The sequence below is a fragment of the Synchiropus splendidus genome, chromosome 1 (genome assembly GCF_027744825.2).
Source record: "Synchiropus splendidus isolate RoL2022-P1 chromosome 1, RoL_Sspl_1.0, whole genome shotgun sequence".
NCBI classification, from domain to species: domain Eukaryota; kingdom Metazoa; phylum Chordata; class Actinopteri; order Syngnathiformes; family Callionymidae; genus Synchiropus; species Synchiropus splendidus.
Genome location: NC_071334.1, coordinates 42,892,746 through 42,908,512, shown reverse-complemented (window position 1 = coordinate 42,908,512; position 15,767 = coordinate 42,892,746).

Sequence of the window (15,767 nt, the reverse complement as noted above, 5' to 3'; positions counted from 1 at the left end):
CCTCTGCGATTAATCTGCTTTGATCGAAATACGGCTCATAAATGGACCTCTATATGAGAATACGTTTTTTCTTTTTGTATATTTTTGGTACATCTCTAGCACAGTTTGTCAATAATAATGTCCAAAAACTTGGTGTCATTTGTGAAAATATCTGTGAAAATATGTTGCAACACACTTTAGGTGAAGCAATGATTTCATGGCTTCGAATAAGATTAAAACTCCAGGATAATGTTCACGGTGTCAGAGATGAGTTTCCATTTCACAGCTGTGTGACGTTAAAACCCCATCAATGTCGAAGACTACGTGCTAGAAAGATCATTTTCTTGGCTTCCTAAAATGCATTCAAGAGGATAGTGAAGTGAAACATCCAGAATATTTTCCACCTACTGTAGCATTGTGGATTTTTGCTGCTGTGTAACTAGGTCAGCGGCGTTACCTCCAGATTCTAGGACTGACAATAACGTTTGTCGTGCACCTGTTTCTCATCCGCCTTCTTCTTCACTCTCTCCAACTTTTCCACCCGTTCTTTATTTACTTCCTGCTGCAATCAGCTCTCACTTGGAGCCAGATCGTCTTCAGAGATATTTCCAGAGAAGCAGGTCACAGTTACGAAATGTTGCAGGTTTAGCACACAGAAAATGTGTCATGACAGTGAACGATTTCTCCGCGTCTCCATTGTTCTGGTTAAACAAACAGATGAGCCCACTGTTTGAGCTCTGCAGCTCCTTTGAGGAACCTGGTAAATAACTCAAATCAGTTCCCAACTCTGCACAAACTCTTGTTCACGGTTGGTTTGATATAATAGTTAAATGAGTGGAAAAAGTGCACCAGTCCACTTCCTGCCGGGTTCCTGTGGACGAACGATCACCAGGTCATGTGAGGTCAAACTTTGGTCAGTATTATCTTTGGTACTTCCAACTTATAAGGAGCTGCTGAAGTGGACAAACAAGGTTACATCCTCACTGAGCACGGTCACACGGCGGCCCAGAAAACTATTGCCTCAGCCCGGCTACTCGATGTTGGTCTTTGTCTTGAGATCAGTTTCAAGAGTGAGAGACAAAACTGCCATCATTGTTATGCATAGTTGGTCAAAGTATTCTGGCTTTTTGTTCAGTTTCAGGGGTCTCAAACTGGGCCACAAAAGGGCCTCCCTGGGTGTTGGTTTTTGTTTCACCTGAGCTGGAGGACAACTTCCAAATATCTTGCACTCGTCGTGGTCTTAATCTCCAAATATCTTGGTCTTGTCTCGTTGTTCGAATGATCGAGACCCTCCAGTCTCTATAATGCTTTGGTCTCGGTTGTTGTGGTCCTATCGACAACACTACTTGCTACGATAGGACTTCTAAAATACACGTAAACAGCTTAGTCCGACTATTGGCGAGATATTGCAACACAGTCTCACTGCATGGTGTGGATAATGGGGCTAATAGCTGGTAGAGATAGCATGTAGCCGAGTGGCTGGACTATGACTGGACTGGGTGATGCGCGGCTTCAGCTACGCAGCGGAAGTAAACAAGATGCTCCTCAGACAAGATGACGATCTGACAATAATATACTGTATACAACTGAATGTCAATGTCTGAATATAAAACAAACCTGACATTAGCTGTGCTGTCACTCGCAACAATGCGGATCTGCAGGTGTATAGATTTTTCTCCAGCCGCATTCACACAGGGCGTTTTGAACGTTTGGAGACGACATTACCAACATGTTAGCAACCGTTAGCATGGTTGCTAACTATCAGGCTCCTGAATATTTCATGTTATTGACCTCTTAAGTTACCCTTGTTATCAGTCAGCACAAACGCTGTCTACCGTACTCGCCCTGTTGGATATATTGGTGAACAGCAACGTAAAGAACAAGACAGTAACATCATTTAAAATAGACGGGTACAGTTTTGTTCAAAGGGAGCACAAAAGGGGCTCAAACTGTTGATACGGTTAAGCAAATGGCTCCCAGTGATCAGCGTCTTTCGATCCATACTCCACCGGGTCATACATCACCAAAAGCTACAGAGCAAATTAAGGTGGACTTAATTGTGTAGGAGATGGACCGAGTTGGTCACATGCCAAATACTAAAGGTACACCAGCTACCTGACTGTATCTGGAGTGTAACACCGAGTCGAGCCAGGTTGGAGGACGGGCTGAAGAACAATAGAGCCACAGGGAAGTGTCCGTGATGTTTGTTTACGCTGCAGTTACCTCTAATAAAAGTCAAGCGTGTGCCCGTGTAATGGCTCGCGCCGCTGAAATGCATGACCTCATCTTTTTTCCCAATGCACCCCCTCCACTTCAAAGCTCCCAAATCACAATTCTCATGCAGAAAAATGTGTCTGCGGATGATCTCAATATTGTTTCCTGCGAGCCCCTTAAGTCATGATATGGAAAATTTGATGCCACATTTAGAAGCCGAGTGTCCAGCAGCCGGGGAGACTTTTCAGCACTCGTATGTGATTGCAGGGGCCGATAACGCTTAACAGATGTGCTGTCCAAGCTGTATATTTCAGAGTGTTTTCAGCCAGCTGTCTTCCAAAACAAGAAAGAGAACGGAGTAAGGCTTAATAATATATAGCGCACATACTCCTGCCAAAGAGTTGGAACAGCAAGTCAAAAGTTTGTTTCCTGCTTTTATCTCAAAAATAGGGTTAATGATGCAGAGTTCATCGCAAGATCAGAAAACTCTTCTTTGACGCTCGCGCTGTGATCTGGGCTTTATGGACCGCAGGCTTTTACAAAGTACTTTCAGCAGCAGCCTAAATCTATAAAAACCTCCGAGAAGCCGTTTGGAAAATGATGTCAACAGTGATTCTATTATGAAAAGAGGCCACTTTAATGGAAGAAAATGAAGCAGACATGGTTTCCACGGTGGGCTGGGAGAGTTTTTATCTGAAACACATTTGATAATAATTACTCAGCAATTATTTTAATTGAGTGTGTGGGTGCTGTTGCATTTGTCTGCTGTCCCGCGTTCTCTAATGTCTCCTTCTAATGCAGTGTGTAGGTGAAAAGCTCTTCGACAAAATCTTTTCAGATGTCAGCCAGTGGGCTTCTTTAAAATGCATTTGAATCAACTTGGTTTTCATCATTATCACATGCCCTTTAATGTGTTGAATAAGCATAACTCATAACACTCAGAATTTCCGCTATTGTTATTCTCTCATTACGTAGCACTACGTATCGGGTAGTAACAGCACTGCCCCTCATGGTTTCCGGTGGCACTGCACCGTTTGGTCCGTATCTGTAAGATGTGTGGAAATGTATAGAAATACAGAGGAAATGAACGCAGAGCATCCGGATCCATGTGTAAGACAGCCAGATGGTGCCTTTCACTGTCAAATGTTAGCACTTGTACAACTAGCTCAACAAAACCGCACATGATTTCTAAAGGTAGAGCCATCGAGTGGCTCCTGAAAATTGGGACACTGTTTCATCAACCCTGCAACACTGTTTTCACGGCCCTTTCGTACAGAAGCTCCTGTGATTTTTGCACTGCATTGTGGGCCGTAGTCACCATGTCCAACAGATATACATTACATTGACTGCGGAAAAGAAAGGAACACTTGTTTTATATACAGATGTTAGCAGTAAACAAATTCCAAATGAACAGGGCAGGCCTGAGCTTTCGTAGATATCAGCGATGTGAAACTCTGAAATGTTACACATGAGAGATGTATTTGGAGGGAGTAGATCCACCTAGAGATGAGTGAATGAGGTATGATGAAACAGTGTGGCAGGGTTGATGAAACAGACTTTTGGAGGCCGCCTTTACAGTGGACAGTGCCATCTGGTGGCCATTGAAAACCAGGACACCGTTTCATGAAACCTCATCAACCCTTCAGTACTGTGTCATGGAACCTCATCTACCCTTCACCAGACAAACCTGTCCTTGTCTCAAATAAGATCAAAGCATCAGGAAATCACAAATCTCCTCACAGACTAAACTGTAGATTGATCCATTAGACTGATCAAAAGACACTTTGCGAAGTCAGGCATCAGCATTTGGAAGAAACCATTGACCAATATATTGCATTATGACGGAATGATCGTTGAAACTCAACGGAGACAGCAATATCCAAAAGAGACAGGATCTGGTTCACACAGCACAGTGTCTCTTGCGACTCTGATCTCTTGACAGTTTGGACAGTGATGTTGTGGACTGCAGCAAGAGAGAGACACAGCACTGCAGCAGCAAGCAGTGAGGGAAAGGCACGGAAAGTTAGGAGGTGAAGTCCTCAACATCTGCGTAGGCATCCCGGGTGTTCTAGGCTGCCGAGGCACCCGAAGATAAACGGGATTAGAGCATCATCCGTCCTCCCAGCAGGCTGTGGGGAGTCCGAGGGACTGGAGTGAAGCAGGGCACTGAGACGCAGCTGATGAAGCTACTGAACTACAGCTTCAATACAAATCAAACAGGTTTATCCACCCCTTCTGATCGTCCTTTGATGTGAGTAATCTGTTCGGTGCCCCTTTTCAAACTTTGTAACGGATGGCTTAAAAAGAATCCAGTCGTGCTGAGTCAACAAAAGGACCGCCTCGTGCTGTTTTTATTGCTGATGCTTCTGAATGTAAATAACCATCCAAATAGTGATAATAAAACGGCCAGTAAATAATAATTGTAGCTCAACTGGCCTTGAATTCTCCAGTTCGTGTGTTCAAGTGAAGTATTCCCACTTGATGGAGAAGTATTCTCCTGCTCCCTGAAACATCTGTTCCGCACCCCTCCAGATCCTCTTGGACCTGCCAACCAAACAAACATTGAGACCCAGAAGCCCGTTCAGCAAGATATCTATGTCAATAAGTCGTAATTAGAACACATGTTCTGGCATGTGCGGACCTCCTGTGGGTTTTGACTACTATGAGTACTTGAGTGTCTGGCAGTGTTTTCAATGGATGGATGTCAAAGGAAAGGTTTCTAGACCGTCTCACAGTTTTGCATGGGCAAAGTCCAGTCAAACCTCTTGTGGAAATATCCAAATAACTGTCACTCGAGCGGAACGCATTGTTATATTCACAGAGTCATTGAAAAGGCATTCCATCTCTCTGTGGAAAGAAGGTATTTTTTGGGAAAGAACACCAAAAATACATCTAATAAAGCTTCCCTATCTAATAAAACCAACACTTCACAGCTAATGTCCGTAACGAGAGTGAGAGACAGCGATCACGATTCAGAGCCGTCCAGACGGAAATAAAATGAAAGTGCGCAGAGAGAACTTTTGGTCCCTGAAGTTCCCTTCCAACCAAGAATGATTTCGTCAAATGTACAGTAATCCAAGCAGTGTCATCAAGATTCAGTGGCCTTCATGGCCAAAAGCCATTGGAAGAATTCTTCCCACACCTTGTGGTGTCAGTTTGCATGCAAACAGAACCAGGTTTTCATGACTCCCCTAGTGCAGGTGGAGTGGGCCTCATACATGAATGACGCCAACAACAGGCCAAAGTCCACATGTTTACTGATGCTCTCCTGCTAGATCTCCTTGTACATCTCTGCGACCGTCTACACTCATCTGTGAACGAATAAATGCTAAGATAACAAAGGTACACTGAACCTTAAGACTAGCTTGGAGTCAACAAATGTGACACCAATTCATTCAAATGACGCCCAGATACATAGGTCTGAAGCTAACGCCTCCTTTAGATTGCAGTCAGTCACCAAAGTGAATCTAATCTAATCTAATCTAATCTATTCTATTCTATTCTGCCCTATTTCTAGGGAATCACTAGTATATACGATGTATTCCAGAAACCCAAAATGTCTATTTAACCACTGAAGACCACTCTGGGTAACCCATGCTCACTCCCATGGTGTAGCATATTGACGTTGGGAAAGTGGGCTATGGCATCCTATACTGACGGCGAAGGCAGTGGTGCATGTTGACGCATCAGGTTTTCAATTGAAGCACATGTTCCACATTCTGTGGCAAATCCTGACGCCGTCGGCAGTGCATCATATCAAGAAAGATGGAGGTTGGGGTTAGGCAAAGCATGAGACCACGAGCACTCCTGACATTCTACTTGGAGCAACAGAGAGGAATGATTTGTTTTACGTCACTGAAACGCCTATGCATCAACAGGCAACAGTAAATGCTGCCTTTGGCGTCAGTAAAGGACGCAAAAGTCCATTTTCCCAATGTCAATATATTACACCGTGGGAGTGAGCATGGATTGATATTTGTGTGAGTTACAATGTGATACGAGGTACCACATTTCAAGGCATGGAGGGGAGATACAAGTGTTGGTAAAGATAATACTTTGAGAATTCAATCAATACATACTCAATACATACGTTTTACTCTGGTTATGTGTTGGGTTAATTCCCCTCCATTCTGCCAAAATTCATGTCGCAAATTCAAGTGAACCTCTCAAATCAGACGTGTGAAAGGTTAAAGGTGAAAACCATTCAAACCTGCAGGTCAGGTCAGTGTACATAACACTGTCATGAATGCCACAGCCGATCACCAGTGTTGCAGGAAGCAGCCAATGAGCAAACACGGCTTCGACTCCCTCCACTTTCCTCTCCTGGACCACATGTGCAGCTGGTGTCCTTGTACATACTTGTTGCAGTACATACTTGTGTGTTTAAGGTGCATGAACTCTTTCACATTCCTGTAATTAGTGTGTTTGTTTCATGACAGCGCCAGAGCCCTCCGCCCCCCACCCCCGTCCAAACACCTGGCCGTCAGTTTGAGGGCTCCAGTCTGACCTGCTGCGCCTTCCACTCAGGTGGCGCTGAGTGGAATCGCAGCTGCTTCATGATGACTGTTCTTATTTAAAGATTGGGCTCTCGGCGAGACATCTGTAGGTAGAGAGCACAGCTGCAGCGCAGCGGGAGGCGGCGGCTCATGCTGAACCAATCTACTGGAACCAGGAGGGAGAACTGATGATTACATTAACATTCATTCTTCATTTCATTGGTTTAAGCTTCGCTTCAAATACTCTCGATAAACTCCACTCCATCCTTATCCTCTTCAGATTTGCACTTCAGACTTTGCGAGGTCTAAGTGAGGTGTGCTAAGCAGACAGTGGTAATAGATGAAGTGAGATGCTTGAGTTGAAGGCCACAACTATCCTGTATCCTTTGACTCAACAGTCTAAAAGCAAAGAAATGAAGAGGTGTTGTATGTCGTTTCATATGTTCAAGTCAACAACACGATAACTCCAGCGACGCGAGATGAGCTGTGAATGTCACTCACTTCTGTCACATGAAACAAATGTCAATTCCAGCCATAAACATTGGCGGCTGAATCTGGCCCACAACATCTTGTTACAGTATGTGGCCCATCAGAGCCTGAAAGAAAACTCTCTGTCACCTTCCAGCAGATCATACTTCAACAACCTGTGACCTGTGATATTTTGGGACACAAACCACAGCATCTTGTCACGATGTAACAACATTACAACCAATTTTCAGGACACAAAGAAGTGTGCGTATATTAAGTCTAACAAAGCTTCAAAACGTGATGTATTTTCATATTTAGTTATGTAATAAGTAGTATGTAATACAATTGTTCTCTGAAAAAAACTACTTACTTACTGTACAAGAGTTCAGTTAGAGAGTTTCATGATGTCTCTTAGGTCTGTTCTTACCCTGAAAGCAGGGAATACACCCAAAGACACAGCAAGAGATCGTCTAGTAATAAACAATTTAACACAGATTTAATGGTAAATTGCTCATTAGGGGTCAAAACCTCCAGACTATTTTTTTGTGGCCTGAGACAATACTCAATATAGTCTACCTAAATACTATGTGGTTATCAGTCCAATGATGCCATTGATCTTAATGCGTCGTCTGTTGTCTTCATAAAAGACAATATTTTTCACCCAGGGACACAGAGTTGCAGCTGCTTGTCTTATAGTGTGAGCACATATGTTGCACAAAAAAGATGCTTAAATCATTGATACACGTTGGAGGCTCTTCTCCGACGTGCTATAAAGCTGTTGTTGCCGTGCGATCTCATCGATGAGCTCAGGTCCAGTTCTGAACACTCGGACTCCAGTCATGTAAATCAGGAGCATAGCGTGAGTGTAGGTGGCGCACACACGCTCTTTAGACATCTGGGGAAGTTGAGGGGTTCTCTGGGGACTCGTGAATCAGATGTGAATCGGCCTGGTCTCCCCGGTACATCAGGGTTATGAGACAGAGGAAGACCGATCTTGACGTGCAAGTTCATAATAAAGGTTTGGTGCTCTCATTGCTAAAAGGCCCGGTCACCTTTTACTGGACATGTTAACTGGACTTGCTAACCGTCCCTGAGCACCCATCTATATCAGTTAAAGCTGTCAGCACATTGCGCGAGACCCCTCTGCCTGCAGCGTCTTCCCCTCCTCGGCTGTCGGTCCCTGGAGCCCAGGCTTTGTTGCTTCAGCTTGGGGCAGCCAACACGACCAGACCCGTTTCTCCTCCATCATTTCTGAGATCCATCTCCAGAGGATACGACTCGCTGATCCAGATCCAATGATGCAGTGTGGGAGTGACTTACGTTTCCTGGCATTCTATTGAAGTCCCACCCTGTGTTTACCAGAGACTCAAGAGCTTTGCTAGAAAGCTAGGCTTTCCCCTTCAACACACTTCCATCTTACCTTACTCTTAATCAAAGGAGCCAATCCACCACTTTCAGCGCTGTAATAACTGAACACATGCAAATCCCTGGGCCCTTTTCTACCTACCATCACAAACGGTTTTCTTTGCACTCAACCCTGCCACTTAGATCAAGAAAAACAAACATGACTCATTGTCACTAACAAAGTGTTCTCTATCATCTTCGTCTGCAGTGTGTCAAGCTTGAAAACCCAGGTATTCTCATTTAAACGTCTACAATGGCCTGCTGGGCTCAATATGAATGCTGCTTGCTCGGTTTTGGCGATTAAAGTGTGTCTTAAGGCCCATTTATGCGCAGTGTTCCATCTGGATCCGGAGCCTTTGGTCCGTGCCCTGTGTTCATTTTCGCCGTATTTCTTCACAAAGCTCACGCACATGTAGCAGTACCACTCAAATCCGTGGGGGGCGATGTTGCTGTCACTACCCGATACATAGCTCTAAATGAGACACGAAGAAGACATTACAATGGAGGAAATTCTCTGTCTCCCAGTAGCGATATGAATATCGGCCTCACCAACCACCACCTCCTACAACGCTCTTTCGTTCCACTTTTGTGCAAGAGGTACATGATCAATACTTCTTCCACACTCACCATGTTGGTTTTAGAGTTTGTTATTGTCATAAACTTTTGACTGTAGGATGGATATATTTGTGAACAGTAGAGTAAGGAGTGCATCAAGGCACATGATCACTAACATCGCTTGAAAAAATCCAGAATAAATCCCTATTAAACCTATTGGACTTTACATAATGTTATTTTATCTGTCTGCATTAACAAGTGGGTGGCAGAGTGACAAAACAATCAGCTTGGAAAGTGAGTGCTGCAAAAATGCAGATTATTGGAAAAGCTATTTTTGTTTTTGTTTTAAATGTAACTTAAAGGAAGATGTACAGTACAACAGTAATGTTTCCAATGCTAAGCTGTTAGCATGTTGTTGAGCCTCTTCAGAGCCTCTGAGGTTATTCTAGAAAATGCACTTGACAGCATCTGTTATATTGGGTTGTTGGAGTAAACAGATGTTTGCATGACGTTCTCAACACTCTGGTGCTGAGAACGTAGGTGCAGCCAAAAGTTATTGAAGTATTAATATTTGTCAGCTGGATGAGCCAATTGCTATGTTTAATGCGGTGACACTTTAGAGTAGGGAACATATATGACCATAAACAAACCACTTATTCACATAATTACTCATAATAAAGTACTGATTTGCATCGAATTATTTTGCCCAGGAACGATCACTGAAAGTTCACTCTAAACAGCACCATAACTACACATTATTAACAGTTAATAAGCTAGTAATTTGCTGAACAATAGTTAGTTCCCCAATCTAAAGTGTAGCCAAAATATTGATTTCTGATCAGGACCTCCTGTGGGCTTATTTTCCTGTGGAGGCACAGCCCAGTTCCTCCCACAAAAGACTGGCCTGTTGAATACGAGTCAAATAAGCTGCTTGACTTCACGCTCTCAGGATCAGAGTTCTCTCTTGAGATGACATTCTTCAAATTGCAGTCATTTCCCACGTAGGACAGCAGTTGGCCTGACGATGTCAGTCTGAAAGCACATTCTCATCAGAGATGAGGGGGACGCACCTGAGCAGCAAAAGGACCAGGAGCTGATGGAAACCATCTGTCCACACGTCATTTTGAAGCATTGCTCGCCGGCTCGGGTCCCCAGGTCCAACAAAAGCGTGAGCGACAGGACTTCATTAGCCGCACTATGAGACCTTTGGGGATTGAAAGTACAAAGAGCATCGCTATAAGGAGAGGAGGATCACTCTGTTTTGTTGAAGTTAGGGGCTCAGACTGAAGAAGTGGAACTTGCTGTAACTGGGAACAGCTGCACCAGGATTCAGCGTTAACTATAAAGTTAAAAGAAAGATAATATCTAATCGATGAAGCTGTTGGTTTTGTCCATATCCTTGCACTGAGTTCTATAAGGCTGCTGGACTGTGATGACTTGGACCTGAAACAAGTTCACAACCTTGACATTTAAAGGTCAAAATCTGCTTTCATTGTCTGTTGTGTTGGAGTCTCCAGAGCACATCTTGGTCTTGGTTTCTACATCTATCTATCTATCTATCTATCTATCTATCTATCTATCTATCTATCTATCTATCTATCTATCTATCTATCTATCTATCTATCTATCTATCTATCTATCTATCTATCTATCTATCTATTTATCTATGTGCCTGTCTGTCTGTCTGTCTGTCTATCTATCTATCTATCCTGCTCTTATGAAAAACGTTGACACTAAAGCAAGTCTTCATTCATGCTTCGACTCGATCCTTGGTGAACATTTTAAACTGTCAACGAAATAGCTGTCAGCTATTGATCCAGAGTTCCGACCCGTGCTGCGGTTGTGACGGGAATCGGAGCTTGCCGTTTCTGCCAGGGTTGGATCAGGAACTTCATGGAGTGCTGTGAGGTCAGACTATGGTAGACAGCAACTGTGTTTAATGTGCATAATCTGCATCAGATGTCATCCGCCGCAGTCACAGCGGATCATCACAAGCCTATTTTGGAGGAAGCATAGCTGCCAGCTGGAGCAGCCGACATGTTTTAAGAATTTCCTCCCCCCCTCTGGTTTGATTGTGCTTTCAGGTCAGTGTGATTCAGTAGCTCCTTGATCTGACCCACATGTTTATACAACCTCCAGTTGAAAAGAGGACATAGACGTGATACACAAACCTGCTCTGACACAGCGTGTCGGGACATCACCGGGTCGGCTAATAACCGAGCAATGACAAGCAGATCAGACTTCAAAAACAACTGCAGGGGATCTGAGGATCGGCAGATTTCCATGACAACACCTCAGCGATGAGTCAGAGGGGATGCGGCACAGGCAGGCACACAAATATCTTCAGCGAATCTTTCGCCGTCCAAGTGATGAAGATGCTCTCCCGGACAGTGAGGTAGCATTCTGGCGTTCTGACCCAGGCATGATCCGTCATGCACGCAGATGCACTCGCTAGTAAAGAAGACACTCCGGCTGTCAGGAGGGAGGATGATTCATTGATTTGTGGCGAGGTGTTTGGATGTGTTCCTGGATGCTGGGATGATGAAACTCTGACTCGCTTCCTTTCTTGTGTCACAGCCATCAACATCGTGTTTAATGTTTCCTCTCCTTCGTGCCAAGAAGGCGTCACTGCCGGAGCTTCGTCCCACATCATTCCTGACAGTCCGCCGCCTGTAAGGACACTGGTGAGACACGGGCTGAGGTCAGCGGGTCGCCAAGTTAAGTGGACTTAATGTGCAAACAAGCATGGCAGGCAGCATCGGGGTGGAGGAGGAGCAGCTAAGTAAATCCGTCAGCGCAGTCAGGTGATAAGCGCTGAGAGCGCACGGCTGATCTGTATTGGGAACTCATGGGAGGTGTTTTGGGGTGACTGAATTCCTACTGGAGACTTAAAAAGGAGGCTTTGGATGAGGCTGAAACTAAGAATGTGTGAGAGAGGTTCGGGTTCCAGAGGACTTAGGGTCTGAGTGGTGCAGCTCACAAATAGATCCAGCTGTTTGCAAGGCTTGTGCGCAGCGGTGACGGACGGAGAGGACCAACACAAACACAACTGCTTCAACAGTTCTGCACACCTGACATTAATCTGAAGCAGGCAGTGCTACAGTGTACTTCACAGGAGTTTCAATGAAAAGAAGCTTTTATTATACTGCTGCCTAGTCCTCTTTCCGCAGATTCAAATGGAAAATTGAGGAAATATCAACTTCATCCTATAACTATTAGTTAAAGTATTGTTATTCATCTAGACTGCTGTTTTACCTTAAGATTTTAGGGAATATAAACGGCCAACAAAATAAAGGGCTTTTGTGCGTTTTGTTCATCTGTAAGTTTGAACATTAGGTTCTTTATTTCCTGTTTTATTTTGGTGGGGTTAGTCTGGTCTTCCTGTGTGCGCCTCGCCTGTCTCCGCCCCCCTCTCATCCCTTCATTGAATGCACCTGGTGTCTTGTTTTGGTTCCTCTTTATCTGCCCCAGTGTTGCTGCCTCTTCCTCTGCCATCACGTCTGTGTGTCGCGTTTCCTCAAGTCCTAGTCAAGTCACTATCTTCTTGTCAAGTTTAGTCGCGTCTCCTCGTCAAGTCACGAGTCTTGTCTGGTTGAGTCCTGCCTTGTCTAGTCGAGCCATTGTCAACTTCAATCTCCACGTGATGTTAAGTCACAGTCCTGTCGAGTCCTGTCCTGTCTAGTCAGGTCATCAGCTCGCCTTGCCCGGCCAAGTCTCACTGTCAAGTCAAGAAACAGCCTGGTCGAGTCTCATCTAGTCAAGTCAAGTCCCAGTCAGCTAAGTAACTGTGGAGTTCTGTATCGTCTGGTGCGGTCATCAAAGCTGTGAATGGTCAGTAAGGGTCTTGACTCATCCACGTCTTCATGATCACTCGCATCATGTCGCTGGGCTGGGATTATACTGTAGGAAACAGTACATTAATTGAATATGCATATCATAAAGACCATTTTTTTACAAGTTAACTTTATAAAATGATTCAATGAATGAAAACTTTTACTTCAAAAGTATAAAGTCACTAGTTTGTGGAGGTGAAACATTTGAGGAAATGGCTCCTAAAACCAAGCATCAAAGGGTTTGGTCAGATCCTTCACAGATGAAAAACAAACAAAACAAAAAAGGCTTCACCTTCTCTGCTTCCTAAACACCACTTAAAAGCAACTCAAGTTGGTGCTTGAGTGTAATTCCAGCAGCGGCGCACAGTGGGACACCTCCACAGGGAGGAGGCGCGGGGGTGGGTGTCACCAGGTGGAGGGTGTGGAAGTGTGTTCAGGTGTCATCAGCTTTGATGACAGGCGCTACTCACCCGAATGCTGCTTTGGCCCTCAGGCTTTTCATTAGGGCAACATCACAGGGGGTGACGACGAGGCCACCCTGTTGTTTGGCCCGGGTGGGGCTGACTCCTAATAGACCACCATTAGAAGTGCTCTAATAGTGCTGAAGTGGAGATGGAAAGACTGAGCTAAGCTAAGCGTGTTGGGTCGCCGCTGTGGGCGGGACTGGAATGATGGAAATCTGGGAGCTAATGGGCAGGAAAAGGCAACCGCTCCCCACAAAAGCCTCATTTGTATTCAAACAAACCAACATCTATTCTGTCAAAACCAGCCGCACAGTGAAGACAGAGCCGGCCGGTTGGCGTCCACTAATTGAGCGCCCTCACTGGTGAGGGGATTCCCGCCTGGTGTCTCCGACCCATGGCTTCATTGTGAAGGCGAATTAATGAAGTTTGCACCATCCCACTTCGGCTCACTTGGCTTGACACAAAAGCTTGTGCGGAATAGAGAGTCCTACTGCAGGGAAACCAATTAGACCTCCGGTTGTGGCTCCAGTCTGGAAGAGATTCGACTGGAGAGAAAGTGGTGCGGTGAATGTGGCTCTGTGATGAAACAGATGCCGTCTGAAGAGCTGGGTTTTGCCTCCAAGTTGGTGCCAAAGCCATTTGTGCTGACGTCACAGTAGCAGCAGGAAGAGGCTGCAGTCCGTTCTGCATCAGGCGGTCTGGACAACACACCAGCTCTGGGCTCCAGCGTCACAAACATGAGCTGCTGAGATGCCTCTGTTAACTAGAACACATTTGAGGCGCCTCCAGTTTTTAGATGCGCTTGTAGCGATGAGCAGCTTAAGAAGCGCCAAGATCAAAAACCTCCATGATCTTGTAACATTATTTCTGTATCCAGTCATGGAAGGAAAACTCTGTCATGATGAAAATGGTTGATTTGGAAAATTATTCTGTGGAAATGAGTTGACAGTTAGTGAAGTGTATGTCCTCACAAGGTCAAATTACAATTAGGGCTGTAAAAAAAACGTCTTCCATGAAGTCACATTTACAACACATATAAAATGTGTGATTCTTTTGCCATTAATCACGGGTTAACTCTCACTGACAGGATTTCGATGACTTTTTTTTATCAATTGTTGCGGCCAAAAATGCCAGATTTTCTGGCAGATTTTTAAAAAATGAGGTGGTCAAAGTTGAGATAATTTATGGTTCTGGAATAACTTGACTAAATGAGCTCATAAAAAACTATAGCCTGATGATTGTAACAAACTATGCCATATTTACAAAAATATTTCAAGTCCAAAGAACACACACACACAATAAATAAATGTAGATAATAAAACTAATAGAACCTTTTTCATGGTGATGTTCCGTGAGTAGTTTCCGGGCTGATAGTGTGTATTGAGCGCTCATTGTTTTGTTTATGGAGCTTCTCACAAGGGCGGAGACTGACAGATGTATGGATGAACGAAGTCTGAGAGGTAAAGGTGGGGAATGTTTGTGTGTGTGGCTGGAGTTGTTCAGCAGCGCATTAATACAGACAATTAAAACAGTTGCACAGGTATGATATGTTCCACAGGGTCGGGATGTAGAGAGTCAGAAATAGCCTGGAGAGAGATGGATCTCACAGTCAGCCATGTTTGTTTACATTGCACTAGCGAGTTCCGCTTTTTAGTTCCGTCTATTCCACATTTCCATCATGGGAATTTGGACATTTATGAATGGACTCAAAATCGTTCATGTCCGAATTGTGACCCTTGGCAGCAATTTTTGTGGGCAAATGTGAGTGTTTGCCCTCGCACAACTTCATCTCAACAAGGAGGGAGGGAATATGATGGCACACATGCCATGTAGAGGGGCGGGTGAAAGGAGACTGAAGTGGTTGGTGGAATTGATGGGAAAGTCGCTGTGATTGGACAAAATGTCAGCGCCTCACAGAACTTGCCAGGATTGGTTTGCGTTTATAATTGTGAACACAACAGTGCCACTTCCTGGTGGGAGAGCTCAACATAAGCTCCTACACCAACAGTCAGTGAGGTTTCCTCCAGCGTTGCTGCTGAGTTACTGTGTCCACTAGAAGGTAGCCGTACATTGAGACACATTTTTCTTTAAATCATGACTGTGGCTCCAATGGAAACTTCCTATAAGTTAATATGATACGCCTCAGTGACTCTTCATAGCCTGTGAGGTGGAGCATTTCCTGCCACTGAGGCCTTCTGGGAAGTCTCACGCCCCCCCCGGCCCCGCAGCCAAATCCAGCTTAGAGCACTTCATAAGGCATTCATTAGTCGTACAGGAGCGACAGCGAGGACTCCAGACAGAAGATGACTCATTTTTCCACTAAAACACTGGAGACAAAAGAACACTTTTTTTCT